Consider the following 18,947-nt stretch of genomic DNA (forward strand, 5'->3'; position numbering starts at 1 on the left):
AACAGACACAATATAAAACTAGTTGTAAAGGAGATAGATACTAACACAAGCCAAGTACTGTTAGTACAAGCGTGGTGCAAGTATTAAGACCTTTTATGTCAACAGGGATAGCAGACTGACATTTGCGTGCAGACAGTGCTAAACCGAGATATGGAGTTGATGGGTTTAGGTGTTTAATTTAATTTAATGCATGACTGTGTACAATGAGAAAAATATAAGTAGTCTACTTTTCTCCGCAGCTGACAGTACTACTGATTTTTAACAGGACATTTGTGCATAATGAATGGAAGTAAAAGAAATCAATAATGAATACCAGAGGATACCACATCCAGATACTTGAAGAAGGTAGAAAAGAGTAAGTGAAACAGACAGAAAATTTAATAGAAAATAAATTTCGAGCATAAAAAAATCAGACTACAAAAAATGAAGCCAATGTTAAAGGTATGCTAACCGTTTTTATTGGTGACTAACTTATCAATTTGCGACCCACACTCATAAGGTAAGTGTAATTATAATGGAACTCCTTCGAGCTTGGTCTCCAATCGCCCGTGGTGATAATTACCTCTAATTGAACCTTCAGCGGACGCGTACCTACAACAAAATGATACGACATTTTTATCATAAAAAACATTCTTAGGATATCTTTAGAATGAACCTACCGGCATTTTAATGACAACGAGTAAATAAGTCAAGGTAGCAAATATTTATGTTTTTAAATAAATTAGGTATTTCTAGAAAAAAAAAATATTTTTTTTGCAGTAAACCTGGGTATGGAACTATGGAATATCATGTCACTAAACATGATATCCCGTTACTCATGAACTACCTCATAAACAGATCTTAGCACGACCGTGCAAAATTGTCGCCAATGAAATAAAGACGTTTATAGAGCTAAATTTTATGCATTTTGTCACATAATTGACACCTTTCCGTCTAGGGCAATCAAATATCATGATAAAACTGTAGCGGTACAATCGTAAAGCCAAAGTGCTAATTTTTATAAAATTTTAGAGACCTTGTTGAAATTAAGGACCAAATTTTTTTACCACTTATGTAGTTAAGGTCTGTTGTTCCGCCAGTTCTTCCAACCATGGTTACCCAAGTCATCTACAGTCCTTACACTTACTTCTTACACCAGACTCAACAAAATATATTGCACGAGACTCAACAAAATATATTGCAAGAGACTCAACAAAATATATTGCACGAGACTCAACAAAATATATTGCAAGAGACTCATCAAAATATATTGCACGAGACTCAACAAAATATATTGCAAGAGACTCAACAAAATATAATTTGACCTTTTTTTGATTCCTTAGTTACCTGTAGGCTATTCGGATTGTCATGTCATTGAACAAAAATCCACATTATTAGAAAAGAGTCGAGGTATAATTTTCTTATATCGATATTGACACTGCAGATGCAGGAAAGCTATAAGGAAGAACAAGCCCGATTGCAACAGCTAATACATTGCTATTGAAACATGACATATGTCGGATGGAAGTTAATCCGACCTCGGATAGGCGCAATGTCAATGGCGATCGAAATCTAAACTGACCTTAAGGTGGCTAAGGTGTTTAAGGAGATAAGGACCGACCATATATGTAGCAAGTTGATGCCGAGTTTATAAAGGTATAACCTAACCACAAAATTAAAATTTTGAAAAAACCCCCGACCGCGACCTAGTGGACCGATTTTCATGAAACATGGCTAAGAACACTCCCGACTAACACAGCTTTCAAATAAAAAAAACTAAATCGAAATCGGTTCATCCGTTCGGGAGCTACGATGCCACAGACAGACACACACACAGACAGACAAACAGACAAATAGACAGACAGACAGACAGACAGACAGACACGTCAAACTTATAACACCCCTTCGTTTTTACGTCGGGGGTTAAAAAGATGAAATTGCAATAAGAAACCCTTAGAAACTGACCCTCTTCGAAGAGATTTTGAGGTTTTGGGATAGCGTAATGTCCTGGAATTTGTATGTTTAGGTCACTTTCTGTGTGTGGCGAATACGCTATCAAAATCAAAGAATGCCTTAGCCTAAAAATATACTTTTGAATACAGAACGAAAGACTGATGATCAATGCTAAATGTCTTCAAAGTGGCAATTATTCTAAAAGTTTCCAATTTCATTTGATATTGTTCTTGCAGCCAGATCGGACTTTTTACCAGTTATTTACGTAAGTATTGTAATGTTACGGACGCTGTTTAATACATCATAATCATAATTGATGTCAAAATACATTTTCTTCTCTTCATAAAAATGTTTACAGACTTGCTTAAAAAATCAATTCGCTTTACCATTAGAAGCCGGCGTACGCGCAGGTTTACGGTCGATATAAATAAGATCGGCGCAGAAGCTGACCGGCTGACATTCTCCGCGCATGCGGAGATTAGTCGAGTTTCCAATCTAACTTCTGTATAGTCTATAAGTTCAATATGAAAAGCTACTTAGTTTTAGTTTCAGTTTTATTGTATACTTTTTGTATCAGCAGTTTCTTTTGTATGAGCCATAAAAGTTCAAACTTAGACAGATTAAAGATCAGTAACTTCTATTGTAAAGAATGAACTAGAGTATTTTGGCCTGGGCTTATTTTTCAACCCCCGACGCAAAAACGACGTGGTGTTATAAGTTCGACGTCTGTCTGTCTGTCTGTCTGTCTGTCTGTCTGTTTGTCTGTTTGTCTGTCTGTCTGCGTGTGTGTGTGTCTGTCTGTGGCATCGTATCTCCCGAACAGATGAACCGATTTAGTTTTTTTTGTCTGAAAGCTGAGTTAGTCGGGAGTGTTCTTAGCCCTGTTTCATGAAAATTGGTCTACTATGTCGTGGTCGGGGGTTTTTTCAAAATTTTAATTTTGTGGTTATGTTATTTTATAAGTATTTGTTTCTCGTAACGTATGCGTTTTGCAATGAATTGCGGTATTTCGTCTATCGATTCAAATTTGTTGCTTCTAGTAGAAGCCTTCTACTAAGTCACCATTATTGATAATCGAATTGCATTTTATTTAAAGCTCATAGAAGAAGCTTTATACCTACTTAGAGATCGATCGATCTCAACTGTGTCTGATAAACTGTTAAAACACGCCTAGAGCTCGACAAATTGTCTTTGATCCAGTGGTCACTAGCCATCATCAAAACTGTCCTTAGTCTAGATTCCTCTTTGGTTCATCATTATGAGACTTCGATGTTGTCGCAGCGGATTATTTACTTTATCAAGCAAACTTTCTTCTATTCTACATAATATGTCGGTAGCAAACAAGCATACGCCTGTCTGATGGTAAACAGTCTCCGGCGTGCCCTATGCACACCTCCATTCGAGAAGTATATGCGCGATTGCGCGTTACCGTTGCTCACCCTAAAACTTCGCACCCCCGAGCTTATATTTTAAAAAAATCACTTATACTGGTTGATCCAAATCTCAGACTCCATGACAGGTTAGAACAAGTCTAGAACTGGACCTATTAGGGCACGTAACGCGGGAGCCGCCATTAGCATAGACCTGCGCGCGCAGCTCCGTACATCATGTTTATACTTTATACTGGGTCGGGATTATGGAACTCTGGTCCTGAGGCGTAACGAGGCACAATTTGATAATAAATGCTAAGGAATAATCGTGATATTTAAGAAAAATGTTGTGATTAAGAAGCCTTTAAAGACACACCTAGGTACTTATTTCTATTTTTTTTTTTCATATCTATCTCTCACCCACTGCTGAGCAAAGGCAGTTCATGTACTTACTTACGGCATTGGCTAGTCTCAGCCAGAAGTGCCCAACATTTTTTCGAATTTCATGCACCACACACTCCCACACTCACAAAATAATGAGGAATGTGGAGAGCCACATTCCTCATTATTTTGGTCCACCTGCCATCACTCTGTCTGGCAGAGTGCTTCAAATTTCATTAAGAATGAGTAATAATGTGTGCCTTTTATCAGCAAAAGAAGTAATACAACCACCAAGAGAAGTAGCTATTAAACGGGCAAAGTATCATCAATTAGTTTTAATACGACTTTATGTTAAAAGAACGAGAGATATAACTGTAGGTATTTCTTGTACAATCACAACATCGGCCACATGCTGAATTGGCAATATCTTTATCATAATTTGCTTCCAAGTCCTAAGGATTTACAAAATTATTAATCCCAGTTTAAGTTAAGCTTATTTCTCGTGCAATTTGCTATTAATAGTTTATAGTGAGCTGTCGCCAAGATAGCCTGGGGGGTTACCATGAAGTACTAACCGTTCAGTTTAGGTCGAGAGAGGGACACAGCTATACCAGTTATATAGCTCCGTCCCTCTCTCTCAACCTAATCTGGACGACTTAAGTACTTCATGGTAACCACTGATCTAGGCAGTCTAGGTGAATGGTGTTCACGACAGTAAGGCTTACTCGTAAACATTGACATTTCATTACCAGTGTTTATCAAACCTTTGAAATATGCATGTTTGAATATTTATATTTGTAGCTTTAATTGAAGCTTTAATTTAATTTACAGATTTTGATACCCAGTTCAATCGTCAGCATTTATTTTTGACATTTACAGCAGCAATGCAGTCGCAGCATTTTTATGTTAAATGATTGTGTACTTTTTAGTATGTGAGTCTTATATTTTCTTAGTTGCAATAAATCTATTTTCTATTTATTAATCCTTTACCCGCTATAACTACTTTTAGTCTTCTACTGCTGAGTGTACTGAATAATAAAATACGGGGTACGGAAGTACATATACTAGAGTCTAGTACCTACAGCTACACTCTAGACTATAAACCAACCAATACAGTCTGACCACAGTATAAATCTGCCATTGACACTCACTTCCCAGAATGTCTAACATCAATAGCAACGGTAAATCATTCACAGGAGCAAATAGTAACGATTTACAAGAAACAGTATCTCAAGGGTCAGAGACCAGTAAAGATAATACTGCCAATACAAGCTGCAGTAAATGTTTTTTTATGGAGGCTAGGTGACGCATCTTAGAAAAAATTTTACACGTCGATTTTCGCCTGAATCTATAAAGAGTGAGTAATTATTTAAGAATGGCTGAACATGGGAGAATCAAAATTTTAGAACAAAACGGGACTTAATCGCGTACAAACTTACGTTTATATTTGACCCGACGTTTCGAACATCACATTATGTTCGTGGTCACGGGTAGACTGGCGAGGAATTGCACCCGCACCCCGCACTTGTTCTTGATTATTCACTTTTGCGCTAGGGTTGTCACTTTGCCTACACACAGCACTCACGATATCAGCCGGTGAGTCCCTAGAAAATTATGAGTGCAAATCGTGTTATTTTAAATCACTATATGGGAGAATCAAGTTTCGATCAGCAATAAATCTGTCCATCACGATTTCAAATTCATGGTAAAAAATACTTACAAATGATTCTTAAAGGACTAGATTTACAGAAGTTTGCACTCTGACTTAAACATTATAATGAAAATGTACAAAACAAAGGTCCAACAATTGATCCGAGCATCTAATAAAATAATAATTAAGAAATAGTATTTAATCAGACCTTTATCAATAGTGTTTATAAGTTACAACAATAACTCAGAACTATATTTTTAGAGGTATAAAGACAGTCTTTATTTGATCTCGTCTCTGCACCGATAAAGAGACAAGCCATCTGAAGCAGTAGTGCCAACATAATAATCCGATATGTAAACACCACACTCAGCACCAATTACACACCTCCGCCAAATTAACATGTCATGAATATTATTTAACTTTTTCACCATTATGATAATTCAATTGTGGACTGTCCCTAGTATTAAGAGCAAAAACCTCAGATCTTTAGCGCATTTGCATATATTACAATACTAATTCATGCGCGCACTGAGAAAAAATGACAGGCGGAAATTTGGACGAGATCGGCGCGTGCGCAGCGGTTATTTGAATACTCGTCGATTTAATGGAATGTAAATTAACTCCAAATTGGCATACTGACTGGTGGAGTGCATAGTTTATTTTGTGAGGTAATGAGATTATGTTTTTGTTTGTATAGGGGAAGGGAACATAGACAATATACAATTATACATACCTATACTATCGTAACGTGTGCCATTTTATTTTCCTTTCTAAATATCTACTTTACCAATATTTTTCCCACTCTTCCAGTTTTAACTCATACTTTAAAAACCAAATTAAAGCTTGTTGCTGCTTACTTTGTTGGCGTAATGTCCCAACATGAGTCTTGGCCTTCAACAAGAGCAGGCCACTGTGCTCTAGAGAGCAGTATCCGCTTGAAAAGCGCTAAACGAATATTTATGTACTTAGACAGGTTAAGAATTTCACCACCCCCTTCCTTCCCGTGGGTATCATAGAACTCGACTGTGGGATATGAGTGAAATTGTAGCGCAGGCGAGAGGTGGATGGCAACCTGTCACTGCAATGACACAGTTTCAATTTCTTTCCAAGTGCCAAGAGTGGCACTAAAATTTGAGTAGTTTCATATGCTCTGCCTACCCCTTTATGGGATACAGGCGTGATTGCTCGTATAAATGGACTTACCTCGAACATTTTTCTAGACGATATTGATTGTGACGAAAACCCAACTTGACTAGTCTCTATCTCAAATTATTCATCAAACACAAAACCAACCTTCAAATAACTGTATCTGTTAATTAATAAACCTTGGAGATCTCACATAATAACTAATATGGAGATTTCACAAATTCTTTCGCAGCTGCCTGCCTTCGGTATGCGGATATTCGGGAAATTAATAGCCTATGGACGGAGCAATATTAAGATGCGGATCTTTGATTTAAGTAGCCGTAAAACAGCGTGGCTTGGAGCAACCTCGTTTTGGAAAATTTCCATAAACTAATATTAATGTTAGTATTTTTTATAATTAGTCAGATGCAGATGTTGATAGTTCTATTAATAATTGAAAATTATCAAGGTTTAGGGTTGCAAAAAAACGGTTTTTTTTTCTAACTTGAAAAAAAAAAACATGAAAAAAACCGTGAAAAAAAAAACAGTTTTTTTTCTGGATCATGTTTTTTTTTCTAAAGTACGAAATCCCAAAATTTGCAAAGCAATTAATACTTTTATACGGTTTTTTAGACTTAATGGTAACTATTAAACACATTTAATCAAATAATTTTAATTTCTGGTCTTATAAAAGTAACATTTACGAAATCTGTAGTTGGTAGTTATCACTATTTACTGTTGGCAACACCACCAGCTCTCCGCGTTGCACGCCGCATCGGGGATTTCCCAATAAACGTTTGTATACTGAATGTTAATCGAATTAAAATGTACGTTATTTTTATTGAAGCACGTTACAACTCACGAAAAACCGTTATTGTCGAATTATTTGTTCATCTGAAAAAAAACCATATTTAGAAAAAAAACAAGGGTGCTCGGTTTTTTTCATGTTTTTTTTTCAAAATTCTGAAAAAAACATTGGTTTTTTTTCTATTTGCAACCCTATCAAGGTTACTGAGCGGCAGATTTCTGATGTAATAATTTTGTTTACAAAATACATTCAAAAACTATGTTGGCGACTGGCTGGTGCGCGACCTTCTCAAACGTCTGATATAATGTCACTTTTATATTGTTTGAAATATGATTGATTAGTACCTAGTCAGTCTGCCTTATGTCACGAAACTATAATATCGATACCTTTGGGTTCAATTGGCGTAAAGGACAAAATGCAGGTTTTCAGGAGAAGCAAAAAACAACTTTTTTTTTAGAAAAATGTTTATATCTTTTTTGTTTTTTGACCTATATTTGTGACGCATATAGAAAAATATGTAGATTTTTAGTATCCTTAACCTAGTGTAGCACCTGTAGTGATAAACTAAACGGTTTAGAAGTTAGATGGTTGTAAAGGACATGTCAAAATGCTATGAACGTCCTTTACACCCACGATTTTTTTGAACAATTAGAGTTGATAGGGTCGTAAATGACGGTCTTAGATGATTTTTATACAAATTCGGGGCGTAAATGTAACCAGAATGGTACAAATGGCAACTGTTTTTAGCTTAGTTTACAATTGAAAAACTTGAAAAATGTATCAAAACGTAGTTAATATGCCATAGAATAGCCACAATAGTGTTACAGTGTATATTTATCTAAATATTTAGCAAAGACAAAGAACAAGACTATTTTATACCCAGTTTTGCAATAAAGAAACAACATTTGCTTAAAAACTATCTAGTATTTTGGAAAGTAATTATTTTAGTACTCGCCGCTGTCTCAACTCTCAATAAGTTACGCATTCAGTATTTAATTCTAGCAGGGAAACGCTTTCGTAGTTTAAGTAAATATAAAAACACTAATGGTAATCACGTAAACTTTAATCAGCAACTGTGAACAGTTTAAGTCTAAAGTAGAAAGAAGTTCTAAGAATAACTAAGAGTTAAGTACCAATTTATAAACGCAAGTTAGGACGCGTATACAAACTGTGACCAACTAATAAATAATAGTAACTGTAGTCAAGACTACCTACTATGTTGATTCATATTTTTGATAATTTTAAAACAGAAGATTGTTATTTAGTATTTAACCTGTTAAATAAGAATAATCTTAATTATGAGTTCAATCCTAGAAATATTATAGTTAATGCTTTAAGTACCTGTGGGTACATAGCCAAGTCACCAAAACGCTAACGCTCATTCGCTAGCGAAACGCACCTGTTATTGTCGCACTAAATGTTAGTATAGTCTACTGTTAAAGTTTACTGGCGGCGTAGCTGAATGGCAATCGTCGACGCCAGACGCCGACAAAAATGCAGTCTGGTGCAATACGCAAGAGCGATAAAGATATATAGCTACGAAATAGATAAAATATTATCGTGAACGTTTGTGCATACGTTGTGGGTACGTACCCTGATTACCATAGTGTTTTTTTTTTTAATTACCTACATCTCGTCGCAGTATAAATACTACGAAAGCGTTTCCCGCTAGAATTAAAGGCTGAATGCGTAACCTACTGACTATTCAACAGCGGCGAATACTAAAAAAATAGCTTTGAGCTTGTTGCCAAAGTATTAGTAGATCGTTTTTAAGCAAATATTGTTTCTTTATTACAAAACTGGATATAAAATAGTCTTGTTCTTTTTTGTTTCTAAGATAGCTTAGATAAATAATACACTGCATTAAACTAATGTCTATTCTATGCCATATTAAGTACGTTTTGACACATTTTTCCAGTTTTTAATTGTAAACTTAGCACAACATTTGTACCATTTCGGTTACAATTACGCCCCGGTTTTGTATAAAAATCATCTAAGACCGTCATTTACGACCCTATCAAATCATGGGTGTAAAGGACGTTAATAGCTTTTGACGTGTCCTTTACAACCATCTATCTTCTAAATCGTTTAGTTTATCACTACGGTTGTTACACTAGGTTAAAGATACTCGTAATCTGCATATTTTTCTTATACACGTCACAAATATAGGTCAAAAAAACAAAAAAGTGGGTTTATCTTTCTCTTGGAAACCTGCATTATATGTCCTTTACGACAATTGAACCCAATGATATCGATTACAGTTGCGGATAAAATATTTTTAGTGCTGGTCGTAAAGGACGAAGAACAAAAAAACTTGTCCTTTACGCCCAACTTTACCACACTACTATAGAAAGTGATCCTTAAAAAGTAAGGGCTTAAAGGGCAACAATATATATCAAGGTGACTTACGACTATATTTTTATTTGTAGATTTCCTTTACGACACAAATAATAATTTATAATTAATGGCTTGATATTTACGCCCCTTCAGAAAAGCTATTTTTGCAAGTCCATAGTAGAAAATCTTGGTCGTAAAGGCAACTTTTTAAGAGATATCGAAATTTTAACTACACAGATCGATAGCGCTTGAAATTCTGAACAAAACTGTATATATAACTCATTTTCGCCAAAATGTCCTTTACGCCAATTGAACCCAGAGGTATCGATATGTTTATTTACCAATATCAATTTAAATTACTTAATTAAAATAAGTGCTTTTAATACGTATCTTCATCATTTACATTAGTTAATACAGCCCACAACCCCGCTAGATATCATTTTGGTGAATTTGCATGAAAAAAATCATCAGATTTTTTTTTATACTTTTTGATTGTCAAACTCAGGATTGTCTCTGATGCATTTATCGCATATTTAGATGCCGCTTTCCATCAGGCGGACCTGCGTGCCGGTATACCTAATTACCATCGACGTGATATATAAAAAAATGCAAAATGTTCATTGGCAGTGGCCATCCTACGTCATTGGGGGAAAAACCAGAAGCTTGAAGCGTGTTTTACACCTAAACTGGTTAAGTATCAGGAAACCTGATCGAACATTCATACCTGTCCCCTCAGATTGAGTAATGACACAATTTAGTTCCCACTATGTGTAATTGCGTAATGAACACTTTACCATAACGTGGCTATTACCGACTCCTGCGCTTCAAGGATTGCGCCCGCGCCACGCCTACAGGCAAACGTGCGTGTGTGTTAGTGTTGGTTAAGTCCTTTGAGCCTGCTTTAAGAATCGACTTAGTTTTTCAGACTCTAAAAGGGTCCAATGTCTGTCACATTATCAGTTAGAAGTAAAAAGTGACATTGCCACATTGCTGACAGGCTTTTATCGTCCAACGACCATTTTCATTGAGTCCTGTTTTACAGTAATTTAGTAAAAATGCGTATACTTATCGTTTTTTTGTAAATACTTGGTTTATTGAAAGAGAAAATATTTATATAAATTTTTTGGCGATATCATTATTCGATGCTCGACATTCATTAGTTCTTTATCATAACCAAAAGACTAGACTTGATTTAGAACTAATTAATATAAGATAGCAAATGTAGACTTTAAAGACTCAAGTCCCTACCAACACACTATAGTGTGTGTATGTGTGTGAAGTAAATTATACTCTAATTGAGGATGTAGGCTCAGGCGACAAATTGAGGGCGTAAAATTAAATGAAACGCATTTCAACGTGATTCTCATGTTAGATTGAAAGCGGAAGATGACTCCCTGGGTTACTATCGTTATGGACTTCATAGAGCGTGTTTTCTGTGCACATTCTTCATTAATACGTCAAATGTGCACAACTCTACAAGAGCCCTCACTTTTGTTCCTTTACTATTTATTTAGTTTCAGTTCTGATAGTTTGGTATGACACTTATTGACGAAATAATAAAATTGGCTAACTATTAGCTAAGAGCTGAGTTGACAAAATGTTGGAAATAATTCGTACGAAATTTAGCTGTAATTGAAAGTTCTATTAATTTATGTAAGCAGCGTGAACAATAACAGATTACTAGAACTAAATAACTTCTAAACTTAAGAAAACTACACAAACTCTTTTGTTACTTGTAACCAGATTTGCTAAACTAGCTTTTAAGATAACAACTTAATTAGTTAAATAAACTCTTCATTTACCCAACGTATAATCTTTTGTAACTGATAACTTTAAAGATCAAACTGATATAAAGTTTAAGGAAAAGGCACAGGCCTCGCTCAAACGCATTGTTTTCTATTCCGCATAGTGACGCGCCTCGGCCGTAGCCTCCTAAAACCACACGAGACCATCGGAACTAAAGTAATTAAAAACATCGCCGTTACGCTAATTAATTTCTCAAAGTCAAAAGTTAGTTCGGACCTTACACGTTTTCCGACAACGCAGAGTGTTGTTGCACACCGCGGCACAACAATGAGACACATCAGAGCGAACAAACTGCTCACAAATATAGAAACGGGAAATATTCCAAAGCGTGTTCCGATGTTTGTGAACACTTTGCCCGCTCAGATGTATAAGATAGCGACTTTTCTGTTTAGCCAGAGTTCGTCACAGAGTTCCACATAGTCCGGTTGTTTTTTTCCCTGGTTTATGTTTTGGAGACGACACGGTTTGAGGGTTTACAACGCGGAGTGACGGCCAATTAATTCTGAGTCTAGCGGAGTTTTAAGTCGTGTGGAGTTTCACCGGGATCGCAATTAGACTAACTTACTGTTATGTTACGCATTTTTCTTAGTTTTGATAAGAATGATGCTATTATTTTCCTGTAACCACCCATTACCTACGCTCACTTGATGTAAGTAGATATTACTGATAAATAAAGTCTTATACGATTTTAACTGCTACGTACAGTTGCTGCTGATGCAAAATAGGAGGGTTTTTTTATTTATTTGGTTCGTGCAAAACTTTTATGATAATTTATCGATTGCTCTCAGTTTTGATGTTCTCTAAGAATCAATGGTAAGCAATTAAGTCACTTTTTCCGTATGTGGTATCATATCGATACCTCTGGGTTCAATTGGCGTAAAGGACATTTTGGCGAAAATGAGTTATATATACAGTTTTGTTCAGAATTTCAAGCGCTATCGATCTGTGTAGTTAAAATTTCGATATCTCTTAAAAAGTTGCCTTTACGACCAAGATTTTCTACTATGGACTTGCAAAAATAGCTTTTCTGAAGGGGCGTAAATATCAAGCCATTAATTATAAATTATTATTTGTGTCGTAAAGGAAATCTACAAATAAAAATATAGTCGTAAGTCACCTTGATATATATTGTTGCCCTTTAAGCCCTTACTTTTTAAGGATCACTTTCTATAGTAGTGTGGTAAAGTTGGGCGTAAAGGACAAGTTTTTTTGTTCTTCGTCCTTTACGACCAGCACTAAAAATATTTTATCCGCAACTGTAATCGATATCATTGGGTTCAATTGTCGTAAAGGACATATAATGCAGGTTTCCAAGAGAAAGATAAACCCACTTTTTTGTTTTTTTGACCTATATTTGTGACGTGTATAAGAAAAATATGCAGATTACGAGTATCTTTAACCTAGTGTAACAACCGTAGTGATAAACTAAACGATTTAGAAGATAGATGGTTGTAAAGGACACGTCAAAAGCTATTAACGTCCTTTACACCCATGATTTGATAGGGTCGTAAATGACGGTCTTAGATGATTTTTATACAAAACCGGGGCGTAATTGTAACCGAAATGGTACAAATGTTGTGCTAAGTTTACAATTAAAAACTGGAAAAATGTGTCAAAACGTACTTAATATGGCATAGAATAGACATTAGTTTAATGCAGTGTATTATTTATCTAAGCTATCTTAGAAACAAAAAAGAACAAGACTATTTTATATCCAGTTTTGTAATAAAGAAACAATATTTGCTTAAAAACGATCTACTAATACTTTGGCAACAAGCTCAAAGCTATTTTTTTAGTATTCGCCGCTGTTGAATAGTCAGTAGGTTACGCATTCAGCCTTTAATTCTAGCGGGGAAACGCTTTCGTAGTATTTATACTGCGACGAGATGTAGGTAATTAAAAAAAAAAACACTATGGTAATCAGGGTACGTACCCACAACGTATGCACAAACGTTCACGATAATATTTTATCTATTTCGTAGCTATATATCTTTATCGCTCTTGCGTATTGCACCAGACTGCATTTTTGTCGGCGTCTGGCGTCGACGATTGCCATTCAGCTACGCCGCCAGTAAACTTTAACAGTAGACTATACTAACATTTAGTGCGACAATAACAGGTGCGTTTCGCTAGCGAATGAGCGTTAGCGTTTTGGTGACTTGGCTATGTACCCACAGGTACTTAAAGCATTAACTATAATATTTCTAGGATTGAACTCATAATTAAGATTATTCTTATTTAACAGGTTAAATACTAAATAACAATCTTCTGTTTTAAAATTATCAAAAATATGAATCAACATAGTAGGTAGTCTTGACTACAGTTACTATTATTTATTAGTTGGTCACAGTTTGTATACGCGTCCTAACTTGCGTTTATAAATTGGTACTTAACTCTTAGTTATTCTTAGAACTTCTTTCTACTTTAGACTTAAACTGTTCACAGTTGCTGATTAAAGTTTACGTGATTACCATTAGTGTTTTTATATTTACTTAAACTACGAAAGCGTTTCCCTGCTAGAATTAAATACTGAATGCGTAACTTATTGAGAGTTGAGACAGCGGCGAGTACTAAAATAATTACTTTCCAAAATACTAGATAGTTTTTAAGCAAATGTTGTTTCTTTATTGCAAAACTGGGTATAAAATAGTCTTGTTCTTTGTCTTTGCTAAATATTTAGATAAATATACACTGTAACACTATTGTGGCTATTCTATGGCATATTAACTACGTTTTGATACATTTTTCAAGTTTTTCAATTGTAAACTAAGCTAAAAACAGTTGCCATTTGTACCATTCTGGTTACATTTACGCCCCGAATTTGTATAAAAATCATCTAAGACCGTCATTTACGACCCTATCAACTCTAATTGTTCAAAAAAATCGTGGGTGTAAAGGACGTTCATAGCATTTTGACATGTCCTTTACAACCATCTAACTTCTAAACCGTTTAGTTTATCACTACAGGTGCTACACTAGGTTAAGGATACTAAAAATCTACATATTTTTCTATATGCGTCACAAATATAGGTCAAAAAACAAAAAAGATATAAACATTTTTCTAAAAAAAAAGTTGTTTTTTGCTTCTCCTGAAAACCTGCATTTTGTCCTTTACGCCAATTGAACCCAAAGGTATCGATATGATAAAAATACTGCCATTAGAAAATAGAATCTTTTGTACATAATCGGAGGTAGGTAAGATACTAGTATAAACTTTTTAACAAAAAATAAAACCGCCTTCAAAAATAAGCGCGTTACAAAACACGGAGAAACTAAAAAGCCAAAAATAATAAACCTTTCAATTCAGATTTCTTATCGTATTGCAATAAGCTAAACATCCAAATTATAAACAAATCAATTATTTTTGTAGTCGGTACCAGACCTGTTCGTCGCCTTGCTATTGCCTGTTTGATCACCCAACCATACACAGGCTGGTACCGACTCCAAAAATAATTGATTTGTTTATAATTTGGATGTTTAGCTTATTGCAATACGATAAGAAATCTGAATTGAAAGGTTTATTATTTTTGGCTTTTTAGTTTCTCCGTGTTTTGTAACGCGCTTATTTTTGAAGGCGGTTTTATTTTTTGTTAAAAAGTTTATTTATTTGTTGATTTTTAGTGGTTCCTAGTGATATTATATGTATCAGTCCGAATACATGTACAGTAGTGAAAGAATTATCCTTTAACTCCTAACCATTGAGGAGTTGACCTTCCATCATCAGCCCAGTTGATTTTTAGTGGTTTCTAGTGATATTATATGTATCAGTCCGAATACATGTACAGTAGTGAAAGAATTATCCTTAAACTCCTAACCATTGAGGAGTTGACCTTCCATCATCAGCTCAGCCACATAAAATTATTACCATCAGACGTAAATACTGGTGTACCTTTGAAAAATAGACTAAAAACATTACATGTGCCTATAACATTTGAAGAGTTCCCTCGATTTCTCCAGGATCCCATCATCAGACCCTGACTTGGTGCCAATGGGACCATCTCGGGGTTATACCGGTTCGATCAAAAAAAAAATTTTGAAAATCGGTCCACGATTCTCGGAGATATCGAGTAACATACATACAAAAAAAAAAAAAAAAAAAAAAAAAAAAAAAAAAAAAACATTCAGTCGAATTGAGAACCTCCTCCTTTTTTGAAGTCGGTTAAAAATTATAAATATCAAAGTAATGTGTCCAAAATCATAAAAATGTCTCTTGACATTTTTTTTAATTTCCTACGCCTGAGGCACAATTACTTAGGTCATAAAAGTAGCTACATTTGATTACTCAGAGAAACGATGCCTGTTCATGACTTGGGATTAGGCCCTCAGGAGCCGCGTGCGCTGTTCTTAAGCTACTTTAATTTTATTATACTTCGTACTTATTTTGAAAAGCTATCGTCACATTTCAACGATTTTGAAATAAAAATAATTTCTCGTGAAAATTGGTTTGAAACGTTCAAACAATTTCTTACATAATTTTGTAATCAATTCTTTAATTCAGTGTTATTTTGATCTAACCTATCTAGTATCTAGTACCAACATTCACGAGAAATATTTTTTTTAATAAACCAAATCTAAGGTCAGTGTTCTCCGAACCAACCCAGGCTGCGTAAACTATAGTTGACAAGAGTGTCAACTATAGTTTACGCAGCCTGGGTTGGTTCGGAGAACCTTACCTCGGTACCTTACAGAGGTAAGGTATCATAATTATCGCTTTGTCGGACGAATATAGAAAAGCCATACGAATAGAAACCGAGCACTACGATAATATGCCACGAAGCATGAACCATCGGCTTCTTGTCTGACCCGCCCAGTAGTGAGAAATAAGACAACGCTTCAGTTCACCTATCCAAAAACTATCTGAACAGCCCTAGAGTCGCGTGCTACAAAACACCGAAACCAGTTCCACAGCAAGGTTCTAAATCGGTCTCGGGATTGTCATCAATCGTGGAACAGCCGGTGTCCTGTAAAATATGTTATGAGCTTAGCTCCCGTGCGTGATGCTGGTAATTAATTTGGCCGGAGGCTGTACTGCTTGCGCGATGAAATATCTCGGAGACCGAAATAGATTTGCCACTAGCCACGGACATGACAGGCTGTAAAATATCTCGCAGACAAAACGAACACTTACTTAAGCCTGACGAATTTTTGTTTTGCCTTTTAGAGACAAAACTACATGCAAACCAATATTAATTACAATATTTACAATAAGAGAGCCGTGTTATAATCTGGATATGTATTTTTACTTCAATAAACCTTTTTTTTTTTCATTAAATTAGGCTTCATTCCTTTGAATAAAATTTACGTTGTTAATATTTCTATTAATTTAATTTACTTATTAAATTTTAATGAATACTCTGTACTGTTGACATGTAAATGTGCCCATGTGGCCTATTTGCTGAAGAACTGATTTTGTATTTTGTACCTACATTTAATAACGTTTTATGCGCATAGTGTAGGCTAGAAAAGAAAAAAAATGGTATTTAAACTATCCATAAAGATATTCCTAAGTGGTGTTTACTAGATTCAAAATAATTAATTAAATATGTAAGCGACATAAAAACGGGCTACAAGAAATAACCTATTATCATTAGCGACTCGCAGAAGTACTAAGAACAAGTCCATAACCATGCTTCCTAACAATTTGTCCCTACATTCAATCCAGCAATAATCATTTCTGGCCGCATGACCTTTAAGTAAAAACCCATAGGGGAGGTGCGTGCAAGTTGTCACGGTCGCTTGTTTCCTAAATTGGTAATGCATTAGGGTCATTATTGTGGTCATGGACCGTGGATAAGGGACATTTATCACATTTAATAAAAAGTACAACGGCAACTTTAAGGTCGTAGTCGGTTAATTGTAAACAAGATTGGAACTGGTGGCGAACTCAACAGAAAATAAGTTCTCAATTAAAAACATTTGACTTGAAAAACTGTTTTCTGAGGATTCTTATAAATTGTCAAAATCCTACATTAGAGTCTTGAATGATTCACAGTTAGTTCCAGTTCTATAATGACGATGCATGATGCGTCGAAATATCGGGAGCGCGACATAAAACAAAAAGGTAAGCACGGTCTGTATCCCGGTCAGTACAAAAAGTTTAGTCGAATCCTTCATTTTGATTTTCTATTGGCTGAAGAGAAATTTAACGCTCAGACAATGTCTAACTTTCTTCAAACATGTAAACCTAAAAGAAAGCCCAAAACTTTTTTACTATCAAACCGTAACTGACCATATATAGACCTTCCATCTACGTAATAAGATGGATAATTTGTGAGTTAAAACCGTGGATAGAGTAAGTACTATAATAAACCGGACATTAAGCCGACCAGTGCCCGTGACAGCGAAATCGTAATTAACACAATCTGTGTCTTGCGTTTGGGCGCCGAAAGCGAACGACCCCACATCCTGTCCACTTATTCTAGTTTAAAGCGTTTCTTTATCTTATTTTTTATTTGATTTAGACATGTCTAAAGTTTTGAAACTTTGGTTAGATGTTCAGAAAGAGCAGGTTGTACAATGCATTAAGGGTCTTACACTGCTATAAATCCATGTGAATGGCCTTTATGTCAAATTTATAGATCTTGGTTTTTAATTGACTTAATAAACATACGGATTAACTTTCGTACTTTGATAAAATTTCGTAAGGATAGTGTAAAATATAAACTAGAGATAGATAACTATTATGTAAACCTGTATGAAATAACGTTAGGTATTAACATGGCTGCTACTGATACTGTGGAGATCCGTCGTGGATCTTGTGGCAGGTTAATTTTTACGTTATCCTTCCCGCAAATATTGATGCCGACCACCGCTTGACTAACGTATCTCAGATACCTGTCCAAGTGAAACGCACGTTCCTCAAGTATTCTAGCAGCAACTAAAAGAAAGTAAACTAAGCCCGTATGGACAAACAAGTTGAACAAACACCATGAAGAGGTTACTCCAATGTTTGCCGTGTCCGGCGCGCGCCTGCCCGACATCTGACAGTCCATAATCTCCGATCAGACAGGTCAATGGTTCGCGTCGACTCGGCCTCCCAGTTCTGGTATTAATTCTTAAGTATGCTGTCAGTGTTTTCATAATAAGGCTACTGAGACGGATTGTATCACGTAGTTGGAAGAATGTTTACAATAAACGATTTATTAATACGTATGAATACAAATCAGTTTTCAACGAACTTTTAAACAAAATAAACGGGTTTTTTAGCATGATTATCGTAGATGTAGTAGATAATACTTAATAAGTACTTCTTTTTTACAATGAAAGTAATTGCAAACCAAAATATGGTATGTCCAGAGACAAGAAGCTTTGTTGACCCAGTTGACTATAGTTATCTTGAACTGACTATAGTTGAGTCTTGAGCCTTGAGTTGACTATAAGTTATCATGTCATTAACCCAAATTATGAACAAACCTATAAGTGCATGGTTATGATCTTGCTTTAGAAACATTGTTGCATTGCTCTCGACTTTTACTTCGATTGATACCGCGACTATTGTTTACCTACTTTCTTAAATATGAGAATGTAGTGCATTTTG

The sequence above is a fragment of the Leguminivora glycinivorella genome, chromosome 5 (assembly GCF_023078275.1).
Source record: "Leguminivora glycinivorella isolate SPB_JAAS2020 chromosome 5, LegGlyc_1.1, whole genome shotgun sequence".
Classification (NCBI taxonomy): domain Eukaryota; kingdom Metazoa; phylum Arthropoda; class Insecta; order Lepidoptera; family Tortricidae; genus Leguminivora; species Leguminivora glycinivorella.